Source organism: Ascaphus truei, unplaced genomic scaffold (assembly GCF_040206685.1).
Source record: "Ascaphus truei isolate aAscTru1 unplaced genomic scaffold, aAscTru1.hap1 HAP1_SCAFFOLD_1244, whole genome shotgun sequence".
In the NCBI taxonomy this organism is placed as follows: domain Eukaryota; kingdom Metazoa; phylum Chordata; class Amphibia; order Anura; family Ascaphidae; genus Ascaphus; species Ascaphus truei.
The window spans coordinates 19,388-32,817 of record NW_027454117.1 but is presented as its reverse complement, the minus strand read 5'-3'; the positions used below and the strand labels follow the sequence as shown (position 1 = coordinate 32,817).

Below are 13,430 nucleotides of genomic sequence, written 5' to 3'. Positions count from 1 at the left end.
CTGGAACCTGATCTTCTCTTCTCCCTCTACCACATGCCCTCTCAATCCTATATTCTCACTCTCACCCACATCTTCAATTCCTCCATATCCTTTGGCTCTTTCAACTCTTCCTTTTAAGCATGCAGTGGTCACCCCTATTCTCAAAAATAACCTTGACCTTGTGTGAGTTTCTAACTATCGCCCTGTATCCGTCCTACCATTTGCCTCCTAATTGCTAGAACGTCTTGTGATCTCCCGTTTGATCAACATTCTTAAATCACATGCTCCTCTGGGCCCTTCACAATCTGCCTTTCCCAATGTAACCAATTATGTACATAAAGAAAATTCCCAAGGTCCATTTTACTTACTAATCCTGCTTGATCTCTCTTCTGCTTTTGATACTGTCAATCACTCTTCTCATTCATATTCTAAACTCTTTCTTCGTATCCGCAGCAAACTTATATCCTGGTTTTCATCATACTTCTCCATCACACATTCTCCATCTCTGTTGCTAACGTGTCTTTGTCTCCTGTTGTTTTGTCTGTTGGTATACCTCAGGACTCTGTTCTGGGACCTCTCTCACTACATACTATCACTAGTTGACCTTATCAACTATTTTGGCCCTTGATATCATCTCTATGCAGATGATACACACACCTATCCACCCTACCGTCACTCCTGCAATTTAGTTCCTAGTTTCGGGTCGCCTCCTGGCTATATCCTCCATGGATGACACTCTTCTGCCTTAAACCTAATGTCTAAAACTGAGCTCCTCATATTTCCCCCTAAATCTGGCCTAATATCACCTTTCTCCATCGCAGTAAACAGTACTACCATCATCCTGTCATGAAAGCACATTGCCTAGGAGTAACATTTGACTCTTCCCTTTCCATCTTCATTCACGACACTGGCTAAAGTTTGTCGATTCTTTCTCTGTAATATTTCCAAGATTTGCCCTTTTCTCTGTCAATCTACTGCTAAAACGCCAATGCATGCCCTTATCGTATGGGTTAACATACTGCTAACAGGGCTCCCTGCTTCACAACTTTCTCATTTGCAATCTATCCAAAACTCTGCTGCTTGAATAATTTCCCTTTCTCCCACAACAGTATCTGCTCATCTCCTCCTCCTCCTTAAATCCCTCTCCTTGCTTCCCATCAAGTTTCAGATCACCTACAAAGTTCTCCTCCTTACCTTTTTGTTAAGGTTCTCTATTAGTGGTGTACCGAGTACCCGGCGTTACCCAACACATTTCCAGCTACCCGGACATTACTCGAAACCGGCCACTGAGAAGTGGACTTGGCCGGGTAATACCCGGCGTCGGGTAATGTCAGGGCAGCTGGAAATAATCTTTTATACTTACCTTTCCTAAGACATCTAGGATCAGCAGCAGCAGTCCTCTGATGTTGGCAGCATCAGAGGTGTCTTCACCTGGCGGGGGGAGCTGCAGGAATAACTTCCACAGCACCGAAGCAGGTAAGCTGTGTCTGTGAGCCTGCAGCTCCCCCGCCGGCTGAAGACACCACAGATGCTGCCACCGTCACAGGACTGCTGCTGATCCTAGATGTCACCGCCACCCGGAAGGTAAGTGCCAAACCGTGTACCCGACCGGGTAGAACCTTTCATTTTGACCGGGTACCCGTTACCCATTTTTTTATAGTTGAGGACCCAGTCCAACACTATTCTCTATTCATCTGCTCCTTCCTACATATCATCTTTGGTCTCGTTATGCCCTTCCTCGTCTCCTAAGCTCTACTAATAACTGTCTCCATTATACTTCTTACACCTCTACTGCGCACTCGCTCTCTTGCCTGAAACCCTTTCCCATCAATTTACCTGTGAAACTCACACACACTCAGTATATGCCAACATACCCTCTTCCACCCACATTTAAGATCAACCTTAAAATTCACAACTTAAATGAAGCATTTCAATAGCTTTTACTCGTTGCTACTGTCACTCATTCAGTCACTAACTATTGTTCCCAAGAAGTGCTTTATACTACAAGTACCCACCATTAAGGACAAGCATTGTCATCTACTGCACTTGTTCCCCCACCTGTTGTCTCTCTGTAAGTCTCCTTACATTTCTCTTAGATTGTAAACTACCCAGGACAGGGATTTACTTTCCTATTGTCTGTTTTTGTTTGTTGAACTTATTGTATAATAATTTCCTGTACTTTTTGGTCTCTCTTGTAAAGCGCTGAGTACACAATGGGTGGTATATAAATAGAGATATTTGCAGAGTCTAGAGACAAGGCACACGTGTATAGGTAGCTACAGTTTATCCGGGACCGTATGCATCCTTGAAGTGCCTGTCCCAGTTATTTTCTATTGATTGCAATGTAGGAGTGTCTGTCCTGTCTTATTTTTTTTATTATTATTATTATTATTATTATTATATATACAAAGATATATACAAAGATTGTTTCCTGTCGTTAGCATGACATTGTGTGACACAGTGTGATGTCATTGATTCAGTAGATTGTGTGCAGACCGGGACTGCAGTACAGTTTCACTGACATGAATAACTTGTGTGGTAGAAGCTCTAGAAGGAGCACAGCTGTGGGAGGGAGGTGGATTTGCTTTGTATCACATGGTTTGGAGCAAGGTTCATTGTATGTATCGTCAATAATAATTATAATAATAATAATGCAATGCTTAACTTTTTTATTTCAAGAGGAAAGACTGCAGAACAGAAGTGAATATTGAAGCCATGTGTTCATTTTCTTGCAAAATAGAAAATTGAAGGACAGTTGAAGAGGAGGAAAATGACTACACAGAGACAGATAAGCAATGTGTATATTTCTCATTTAGTATTTGTCGTTTTATTGACTCCAAAAAATCCGGCTGCTAAGGGTTTCGCATTGGACATATTCACCTCTACTCCACCCCTTCCTGTGATCTGTACCATGCAGATTTTTGTTGATTCAATACATCATGAATAGAGTGTGGCTACAGTATGAAGTACTGACCCAAGGACCACATTTACTACCATTCATAACAAGAACATGTGCAGTAGCGCACTGCTGCAGTTCTATGTTATTGCTATGAAAGGTTGAGGTGGTGCAATCATATGAATCTTGAGTGGGAGGGATCCTGTTTGCATCATTTAATTTGATCTAGGCCAGTAGAGTATATAACTCTCAGTACAGGTTACATATGGCATCAGTATTAGTGATTTAAAGAACAGAAAAACAGGAGTGGAGAACAAAACCAAGTAATGTTGAAGTTACTACTTTTTACTATTTACTTGGTCAGTCTGTACTGTCTACTCCCCACACAGCTGCTAAGGGTTTCCATTTGAGATACATTCACCTTCTACTCTGCACTACTGTGCTACCCTCTATTCAGAGATGAGTTCAAGTCATGTTTACCACTCTAAATCGCTCTGCAGTCATTGATTCAGCACATCATGGGTAGAGCATGGCTATAGATACAGCAAGCTTTATTTTACCCTAATATTGCATTAAAAAATAGAATATCACTCAGTTTCCTACAGATTTACTGATGCTGATAATGCAGAATCTCACCCTCCCATCATAATACACCAGAGGAAGAAATAATCCTTGCTATATATGTACATTGTGTGACATATTGCCTCCATGACCATTGATGGCAAATACATATTCTGTATAGAGCAGCTGTGTTATGATGTAGTTGTTATTGATCATCATTGAGATATAATCACAAGAATCTTATGCAAAGGGAAACTGTCATTAGCATAGTGGGATTTCAGCCCCCAAACTTCTGTAATATTAATGCAATGTCTTACTTTTATTGCAGTGAACACCGAAGAGACGGATCTACTACAACACTGCACAGGACAAGAGTATACACTACAAGCAGCAAAATGATCATGCAGTTGACAATATGTTGTTCTGGTAATGTGCACAATTATTATGTATGGGCTCCACACCACAGTGCTGGACATATTTTGTTAACTTCAACACTACCCCTACCATGGAGATGTCTTCCTGTGATTGGTGTTACTGATTCAGTACATCATTTGCACAGTGTGGCTATTATATGATGGATTGATTTAATGAACCCACCAAACACTGATGACATCTGTATCATCTTCTGTAAAGTGCATCTACAGCAGGATATTATCAGCATTTGGGGTGATATAATCAGAGGCATCTATGTGCTTTTGTGCTGGGTAAAGTCCTCCAGCTGAACCGCCCCCCGCCCCCCACCCCCCTACACCTCCTGCCACACAGGCAAACTTACTTACACACACAGCACACTTACTTATGCACACTGACACTTGGCATACCTACACACACACACCCCACAGCCACTGGCATGCATGCAGAGTCCTGGGCATGCAGGATGGGCATGCAGAGTACAGAATATCTCCACCTTGCTCTGGCCCGTACTCTTGGCCTACCCCCAGCATCTGTCACCCACAACCTCTGTTCCCTCCCTGTAAATTGCTGCACTAACACACCTTGGTCAGCGCTGCAACCGATCACAGCACCGGATCATGTCACTGTGATAGGAAGCAGTGCTAATTGACCGGTCAATCAATGCCACGTGGCAACATACGCACCAAAAGAGATTTCCATGCCCCCTGACAGGCTACTCCCTGGGCAGTGACCCTGCTCATCTTCCACCTCTGATCACAATATTCTCTCTTGGAGAGTGTAGCAAATTGGAGTTGGGGGAATTTCACCTCTGCAGTACATGTAGAGTCCTGTATGCAGAGTACAGAAAGTCTCCACCTTAGTCTGGCCCGTACTCTTGGCCTACCCACAGCATCTGTCACCCACAAATAATACATACACTAATACTCCCCACAATACACACTTTAATACCTCCTCAATAATAATCTCCCCAATAATATTATAGTCTTAAACACAATATACACAATACCCCCTAACACAAGATACCCAATCTAACACTCTCCTCTGCACCTCAACATAATATACACACTATAATACCCTACACACAATATAATACTCCCACACACACACAATATACACACTATCCTCCTACCGCCATAAAACACAACCAATAATACACACACACTTTGTGGATGTTGGGACCAGCTCCTTGCATGCACCAGTGAAAGAGAGAGGCCTGCCATCCGTGCCTCCCTCCGTTTCCCATCTTCTCCCTGTCTCTCTCCCTCCCTTTCTTTGCATCTCCCTGCATCTTTGCGTATACCCAGTCAGTGACTGCTCCGGTCACGTGATGCCTTAATATGGGCTTATCCATATATCTTTTGCAGAGATGGAGAGAGACCTGGAGATTTTACATTTCCTTATAATTCATATTGGTACTTAGTACGGGCACTTATTGTTTTATCAGTACTGGGTACCTGACCGTACTGGCCTACGAGTGAGAAGGCAATATTGGCATCACACAGTTACTGTTGAATATGTCATTCAATCCATTTTGAAAATAGTAATGCAATGTGGTTTTGTTTTGTTTGCTTTTTGCAGTAATGAAGAATGAAAAAGTTATATTAAAATTAAATTGGAGGGGAACTGGATTCAGCATTTCTTCATGAACTCTGCACTTGTGAGCATTGACCTTCTTGAGTGCCCTGACAGGTACACGCAACTTTAAGACTATAATCTTCATCAACTGCTGTGCAAGCTTTCGTGCTATACCTCCCCCTCCGGTTTTGATTTATACATTTGCTCTCTCAATTCATGTCCTCTAATATCTGGAGGCTCTCTCCTAGCATTTCTCTCTACCACAGCACGTCATCCCAATGTAACCTCTCTCTTGTTCTTTCTGTTTACTGTTTCCTCACTCCTCTGTAAAACTTTTCTAATTTCTCTAACTTCCACACTCCTGCTTTTATCCACATGTTCTATACACTTTCCTTCCCCTACCTTTGCATGTGTCTACACAAAGCACCATTTGTACAGACCTCTATTGCAGCTATTTCTGCACTGCTCAATGAAATGCACTCCTGCACATCCTATTCTCTTCCACCTTCCCTCATTCTCTACGCCCCCCTCTCAAAGCCCCCTCTCTCTATGTCTCCTCTCTCTACGCCTATCTGTCTCATTCTCTTGACGCCCTTCTCTCTCTACATATCCCTATCTCTGTCTCTCTCTACACCTATCTCTGTGTCTCCTTCTATGCTCGCTGATGTTGGGGGATATCTCTTATAATCTTGGACCGGCTCATATACACATCAGGCCTCCCTACTAAGAGTGTTAACCTATCTAATGTAATCCACATTCCTTTCCTTACTTTTCTCTTCCCTTCTCCTGTGCCCTCTGGAATGTCCACTCTTACTAACAAGGCTCTAGTTGTACATAACCTCTTCTGCTCTCATCAGTCACAATCAGTCATTCCCCTCACCGCATCTTACCTGTCCCACTGATTTGCCTCTGCTTAATTAAACTCTCCTCTGACATCTACTCTAACCTCTCTTCTCTCTTCTCTCTCTTTCTTTCTGCTTAAACTAACAATCTTATTAACTCTTACAATGCTATCCTCCTATCTATATGCCCCCTCTAGGCTCTGACACACTCATCCCTCTAACCCACACCTTTGGCTAAATTCCCAAACACACTCATCACACTTCCACTCGCTGTTCTTAATACCTACGGAGGAAATCTCACACTTTGTTTGATTTTTCTACAGTAAAAATGTCTCCTGTCCTGTATAAAGCTGCTCTCTAGGGCTAAATACACTACTTTTTTCCACACTCATCAACACTCAAATTTAATTTACGCTGTTTTTTTTCTCTGTATTTGACTCCCTCCACTGACCTTCTCCTCCCACTTGCCATCCTTCCTTCACTTCTCCTCAAGCATTTGACTACTTCAGAGGCAAGGTGGATGCCACCCAAAAGGAGATTCCTTCTGTCCCTTCCCCCTTCTCTCCTTCTACCCAAATCTCCTTCTGCACTTGACTCCTTTTCTTCTCTTACAGAGCTGGAAGCTAATCATCTTCTATTCTCCCTCTACCACATGCCCTCTAGATCGTATCCCCTCACACCTTACTGCATCTCTTAGTCCCCACTCTCACCCACATCTTCAATTTCTCCCTATTCTCTGGATTTTTGCCCTCTTACTTTAAGCCTGTAGCGGTCACCCTTTTGTCAGAAACAAACTACACCCTATGTGCCTTACTAACTACCGCTCTGTATCCCTCATGCTGTTTGCCTTCTAATTGCTAGTGTCAACATTCTTAAATCACATGCCCTCCTGGATCCTTTACAACCTGCCTTTCGTACAGCACGTTCTACAGACTGTGCTTAAAGCTAATTCCCAAGGTTTTTCCCTACTAATCCTACTTGATCTATCGGCTGCGTTTGATGCTCTCAATCACTCTCCTCCTTCATATTCTAAACTCTCTCTTGGTATCAGTAACAAAGTTCTATCCTGGTTTTCATCATAACTTTCCTGTCACACATTCTCCATCTCTGTTGCTAACATGTCTTCGTCTTCTATTGATCTGTCTGTGGGTATACATCAGGGCTCTGTTCTGAGATCTCTCTTTCTCTCTACATACTATCATTTGGTGACTTCATCAATGCTTTTGGCCTTAGATATAATCTCTATGCGGATGATACACACACAAATCTATCCACCCCTGTTCTCACTCCTGCAATCCAGTCCCTACTCTTGGGTTGTCTCCTGGCTATATGCTCATGGATGGCACTCCACTGCCTTAAACTTAATGTCTAACACTGGGCTCATATTATCCCCTTTCTCCATCACAGTAAACAGTACTACCATCTATCTTGTCATCAAACATGTTGCATAGGAGTAACATTTGGCTCTTCAATTCCATCTCCATTCACATGCACGGCTATGGGTAAAATGTGTTGCCTCTTTCTCTGTAATATTGCCAAGATCTTCCCTTTCCCCTCTCAACCTACTGCTAAAACTCCAATGTATACTGTTATCCTATAGGTTATTTTAACATACTACTAACAGGCCTCCATGCTTCACAACTTTCTCCTATGCAAAACTCTGCTGCTTGAATTATCTCACTTTCTCCCACAACAGTCTCTGCTCATCTCCTTAAATCCCTGTCCTGGCATCCCATCAAGTTTTTGTATCACCTACAAAGTTCTCCTCCTTACATTTTTGTTAAGGCTCTCCATTAATCTGCTCCTTCTTGCATATCATCTTTGATCTCTCGTTATGCCCTTGCTTGTCTCTTGCACTATAACCATAACTGTCTCCTGTAAACTTCTTTCACCTCTACTGTTCTCTCACTTGCCTGAAACCATTTTCCATCACTGCACCGTACATGTGAAACTTCCTCACACTCAGTATATGCCAACATAACCTCTTCCACCCACATGTAAGACCAATCTTAAAATTCACGACTTAAATCAAGCATTTAAAAAACTTTGACTCGTGGCTACTGTCCCACACCCACAGTCACTGCTAACAACTATTGTTCCCAAGATGTGCTTTCTACTAATTGTACCCACCATTAAGGACAAGCATTGTCATCTACTGCACTTCTTCCCCCAACTGCTGCCTCTCTTTAAGTCTTCTAACATTTCTATTAGATTGTAAAGTTTCCAGGGCAAGGATTTACTTTCCTATAATCTGTTTTTATTTGTCGCACTTATTTTTTAATTATTTTTCCCCTCTCCCCTAATGATATACATATAGGTTTTCCTGTCATTTGCATGACAGAGTTATTATGGTTAACTATTGCATCATGTAGACTGCCTTTTCAGTGTGATGTAATTGATTCAGTACTTTGTGTGCAGACTGTGACTGCAGTACAGTGTCACGAACATTAATGACTTGTGTGGTAGAAGCTCTAGAAGGAACACAGCTATGGGAGGGAGGTGGATTTACTTTGGATCACATGGTTTGGCGCAAGGTTCATTGTATGTATGATCATAACCATGCAATGCTTAACTTTTATTTCAGGAGGGAAGAACAGTGAATATTGAAGCCATGTGTTTCTTTTCTGTCAGAAGAGAAATTTTGAAAGACAGTTGAAGAGGAGGAAAATGACTACACAGAGACAGATAAGCAATGTGTATATTTCTCATTTAGTATTTGTCGTTTTGTTGACTCCACACAATCCAGCTGCTAAGGGTTTCGCATTGGACATATTCCCCTCTACTCTACCCTTCCTGTGATCTGTACCATGCAGGTTTTTGTTGATTCAATACATCATGAGTAGAGTGTGGCTGCTGTATGAAGTATTGACCCAAGGACCACATCTACTACCATTCATAACAAGAACATGTGCAGTAGCGCACTGCTGTAGTTCTATGTGTTTTATTAAAGGTTGAAGTGGTGCAATCATATGAAACTGGAGTGGGATGAATCCTGTTTGCATCATATGGTTTCATCTAGGCCAGTAGAGTATATCTCTCAGTACAGGTTACACATGGCATCAGTAGTAGTGATTTAAAGAACAGAAAAAACAAGAGAAACTTCAATGTTGATAACAAAGCCAAGTAATGTTGAAGATACTCCTTTAACTATTTATTTGATCAGTCTGTACTGTCTACTCCCCACACAGCTACTAAGTCTTCCATTTGAGATACATTCACCTCCTACTCTGCACTGCTGTTCTGTCCTCTATTCAGAGATGAGTTCCAGTTATGTTTACCACTCTGAATCACTCTGCAGTCATTGATTCAGCACATCATGGGTAGAGCATGGCTACAGATACAGTAAGCTTTATTTTACCGGCTGATCATCCATAATATTGCATTAAAACATAGAATATTACTCAGTTTCCAAAAGATTCAGTGATGCTAATAATGCAGAATCTTACAACACATCCCATCATAATGCACCAGAGGAAGAAATAATCCTTGCTACACTACCGACACGTTTTATTGAAGCACGGCTAGCACCGCAAGCCGGGGGATGCCCCGGCGTGCTAGCCGCACTCCCTCAGCGTGCCGCGCATCACCGATGCACGGTCACGCGTCATCGGGTGCCTGCGCCCCCTGCACGCGCGTCCAGGGCTCCCCGAGGGAGCACTGGTGTCCCGCGATGTGGGGGACAGCGGCAGGGGGTTCCGGGGGACCCGACGGACCCGGCAGCGGAAGGGAGAAAGCCCCGATCGGAGGGCGCTCCTCCGCTGCTTCGGCGTGCGCCCGGCACCCTCCGGCACGCGCCAGGTTACTGCTGCGGCCAAGAACGGGCAAATGCTCGAATAAACTCGGCCGCAGCAGTATAACTGTACATTGTGTGACGTTTGGCCTCCATGACCATTGATAGCAAATACATATTTTGTATTGAGCGGCTGTGTTATGATGTAGTTGTTATTGATCATCATTGAGATATAATCACAAGAATCTTATGCAAAGGGAAAATGTCTGCAGCATAGTGGGATTTCAGCTCCCAAACTTCTGTAATATTAATGCAATGTCTTACTTTTATTGCAGTGAACACTGAAGAGACGGATCTACGACAACACTGCACAGGACAAGAGCAAACACTACAAGCAGCAAAATGATCTTGCAGTTGCAAGTATGTTCTGTAATGTGCACAATTATTATTTATGGGCTACACACCACAGTGCTGGACATATTCTGTTAACTTCTACCCCTACCATGGAGATGTCTTCCTGTGATTGATTCAGTACATCATATGCACAGTGTGGCTATGATATGATGGATGGATTTAATGAACCCACCACCCACTGACATCTGCATCATCTTCTGTAAAGTGCAGCAGGATATTATCAGCATTTGGGGTGGTATAATCTGGGGCATCTATGTGCTTTTGTGTCTGGATAAGTTCCTCCAGCTGAACCACCCCCCTATACCTGCCACACAGGCATACTTACAGAGCACACTTACTTATGCACACTGACACTTGGAATACACACACACACACACACACAGACACTGTCATGCATGCAGTGTCCTGTATGCAGAGTACAGAAAGTCTCCACCTTACTCTGGCCCGTACTCATGGCCTATCCCCAGCATCTGTCATCCACAACCTCTGTTCCCTCCCTGTAAAGTGCTGCACTAACACACCTGGGTCAGCGCTGCAGCTGATCACAGTGCCGGATCATGATGTCAATGGGATAGGCAGCAGAGCTGATTGACAAGTCAATCAATGCAGCTCCGCAATATATGCACCAAAAGAGATTTCTGTACCCCCTGTCAGGCTACTCCCTGGGCAGCGACCCTTCTCACCCCTCTCATTCCACCTCTGATCACAATAATCTCTCTTGGAGTGTGTAGCAAATTGGAGTTGGGGGAATCTCACCTCTGTAGTGCATGGTCACAATCTGGGCACTGTACCCAAATATTGGGCAATGTGGCACGTCTTACAGTAGAGAATAGAATAAGTAACTATATTCTTTACTTGTGTATTAAGGAACTTATTTGCAATAAAAATTCAGTCCACCTGGGACCAAGACTTTCTGGTTTTCTGAACAAAGTGGAATTGTTTTCCTATAATTTTATATTCTCTGAAATGTAACATCACAATAAAGTACTCCTATTTTTTTCCTTTGTGCTTTTTTATGGACTATTCCTTTATGTATTTCACTTAATGGGACTAATTACCTTACGATTAGATTTCACTTGTATTTTCTTGGGTTACTCTTTGGAATTTCTCTCTGTGTTCATTTATACTATCTTATTTAGAGCAGTCTTTGCCATTGGACCCCATTTCTTGCCAGAGAGATCTGTAACACAGAGTATTGAAGAGAGTACAGAACAGTGGTGAAGTAGATTTTTATGCTTCTAGGCAGCCTCCCTTCTCACCATGTATTCTGCCCCCGACGGTCTCTTGCACTGCTCCCTCCTACACCCACTCTCCTCACTCTTCCCTCCCCTCCCCGCTATCACTCAATGACCCCCTCTCATTCATTCCTGCTCCCTTACTCCCCCCTCACTCATTCTTCCTTCTGCACACACAATCCTCCCGAATATCACTCCCAAACAACACACACACTAATTCTCCCCACAATACACACTATAATACCTCCTTGTGACGATAGCTTCCACAGGCTTATTAATATTACACAAAAATAATTGGGTTTGAACTGAACGAGGCTTAAGATATAATAAATTGTATTTATTCCTTAGAATATAGGTGAACACAACAGATAATACAGTAACGAACAAGAAGTACACTTACTTAAGGGTTGGGGAATGAGAAGTATGATGTAGCATTTCTTTCAGCAGTGAGGAAATCATTCAGGTGATATCAGGTAACCATATCAGCAAACGAAGACAAAGGATATATGGGTGGACAGCAGTTTATAAACCATTCTCCTTCTATTCTTAACCTTAAGCACAGGGGATTGGTTTACAATTACCTCCAGCCACTCACTAACGTGGGAAAGCATTCTGACCCATGCCCCCCTGCTAGTTGGCACATGCGCAGTAGAACTCTGGGGGTCTCATTTCTGAAGCCCCACATTTACGTCAGGAATGCCAGACAGTCTACCATTTGGAGTTCTGGCAGGAAAACCTTTGTTGAAAGGTGTTAACTGGAACACTTAAGACCTGCCCTGGTTTGGGCTTCGGATAAACAGTGAGGGTGATAAAACTCTTTGAACAGCACTTAAATCCTAGACATAGCGGCGTCCCCAGGGCCATCTGCTACCTTATGGCCCAAAAGAATCTCTTCTGGGTCTTTGTCCATACCTTAAGATACACTATTAAGCATAAAACATAAACGTATTAAAATATCCGGTTCCGTTAGGTTTAGCAGGTCCAAACTTCCCAGTTCGCATTGCCAGAACTGGGACACCATATGGTCCAAAAAGCGACTTGCTACGACCTAAGAAACCGGAGTTACACCAATGCACATTAAATCATTTTAATACAAAAATCTCCATTGAAAAAGAAATCTCAGCTTTTCACTAAATCCCCATTGAAAACAACGGGCAGCTCCGCCATAGACTTTCAATGGTAAATCGCCGCCATTGAAGTCAATGGGGGTTTTCTGCCATTGAAGTTTATGGGAAAAGTCCCGAACTTCAAGGGGGTCCATACTCCGTCGGGTTGGTCCAAGCGGGTCAAGGATGGTTCTGCAGCGATGCCGGAGCAGTGGCTACAGATACCCCAAACCCTGATCCGTTGAACCCTCCGGAACCGGAGATATGGATTCCTAAAATTCAGCATTTCTCACTTAGTCATTTTTCTGAGCCGTTTCTGCCGCCGCCGGCAAAGCCTATGGCGCGACCCGCTCTATCTGGTTCGACCCTTATCGGGGGTCCAGGATTCGGGGACCCGGTGGTGGTCGAGTGGGGGGACGCTTAGGAACTAGGGGCAAAAAGAATTTTATCCCTAGGTGCCCTAAAACAGTTTATTTCCCCGCTAATTGACGTTGAACTTGACCCAGTGATTTTAGCTCTTTTGAAGGACATTGTATCCGCTTTGCGGTTTGCGGTCTGGACGGCAGCCAACTAGGTTACCTCGAGGCATCTCCATTGAAGTCAATGAGCCCATTGACTTTCAATGGGAAACCGCCGCTCTCCCTCTCGGACGCCACCTGCTGGTCACTACAGGAAACA

General features: G+C 43.3%; 1 long non-coding RNA gene across 13 annotated transcripts in view; it reads left to right on the top strand.

Annotated features, from left to right (window-relative positions):
- The window catches only part of LOC142475482 (uncharacterized), a 55,692-nt gene extending 44,398 nt beyond the window's left edge, over window positions 1-11,294 (top strand). For 6 of the 13 annotated variants that reach the window (XR_012790964.1, XR_012790965.1, XR_012790963.1 and 3 more), the window contains 5 exons: window positions 2,659-2,778; window positions 3,765-3,862; window positions 5,429-5,539; window positions 8,852-8,963; window positions 9,456-10,296. This is a non-coding gene — a long non-coding RNA (uncharacterized LOC142475482). Of the gene's footprint in view, window positions 1-2,658; window positions 2,779-3,764; window positions 3,863-5,428; window positions 5,540-8,851; window positions 8,964-9,455; window positions 10,298-10,332 lie in introns of those variants that run through there. The other 7 variants (XR_012790969.1, XR_012790968.1, XR_012790970.1 and 4 more) reach the window with 4 other exon arrangements.
- Window positions 11,295-13,430: the final 2,136 nt, after the last annotated feature.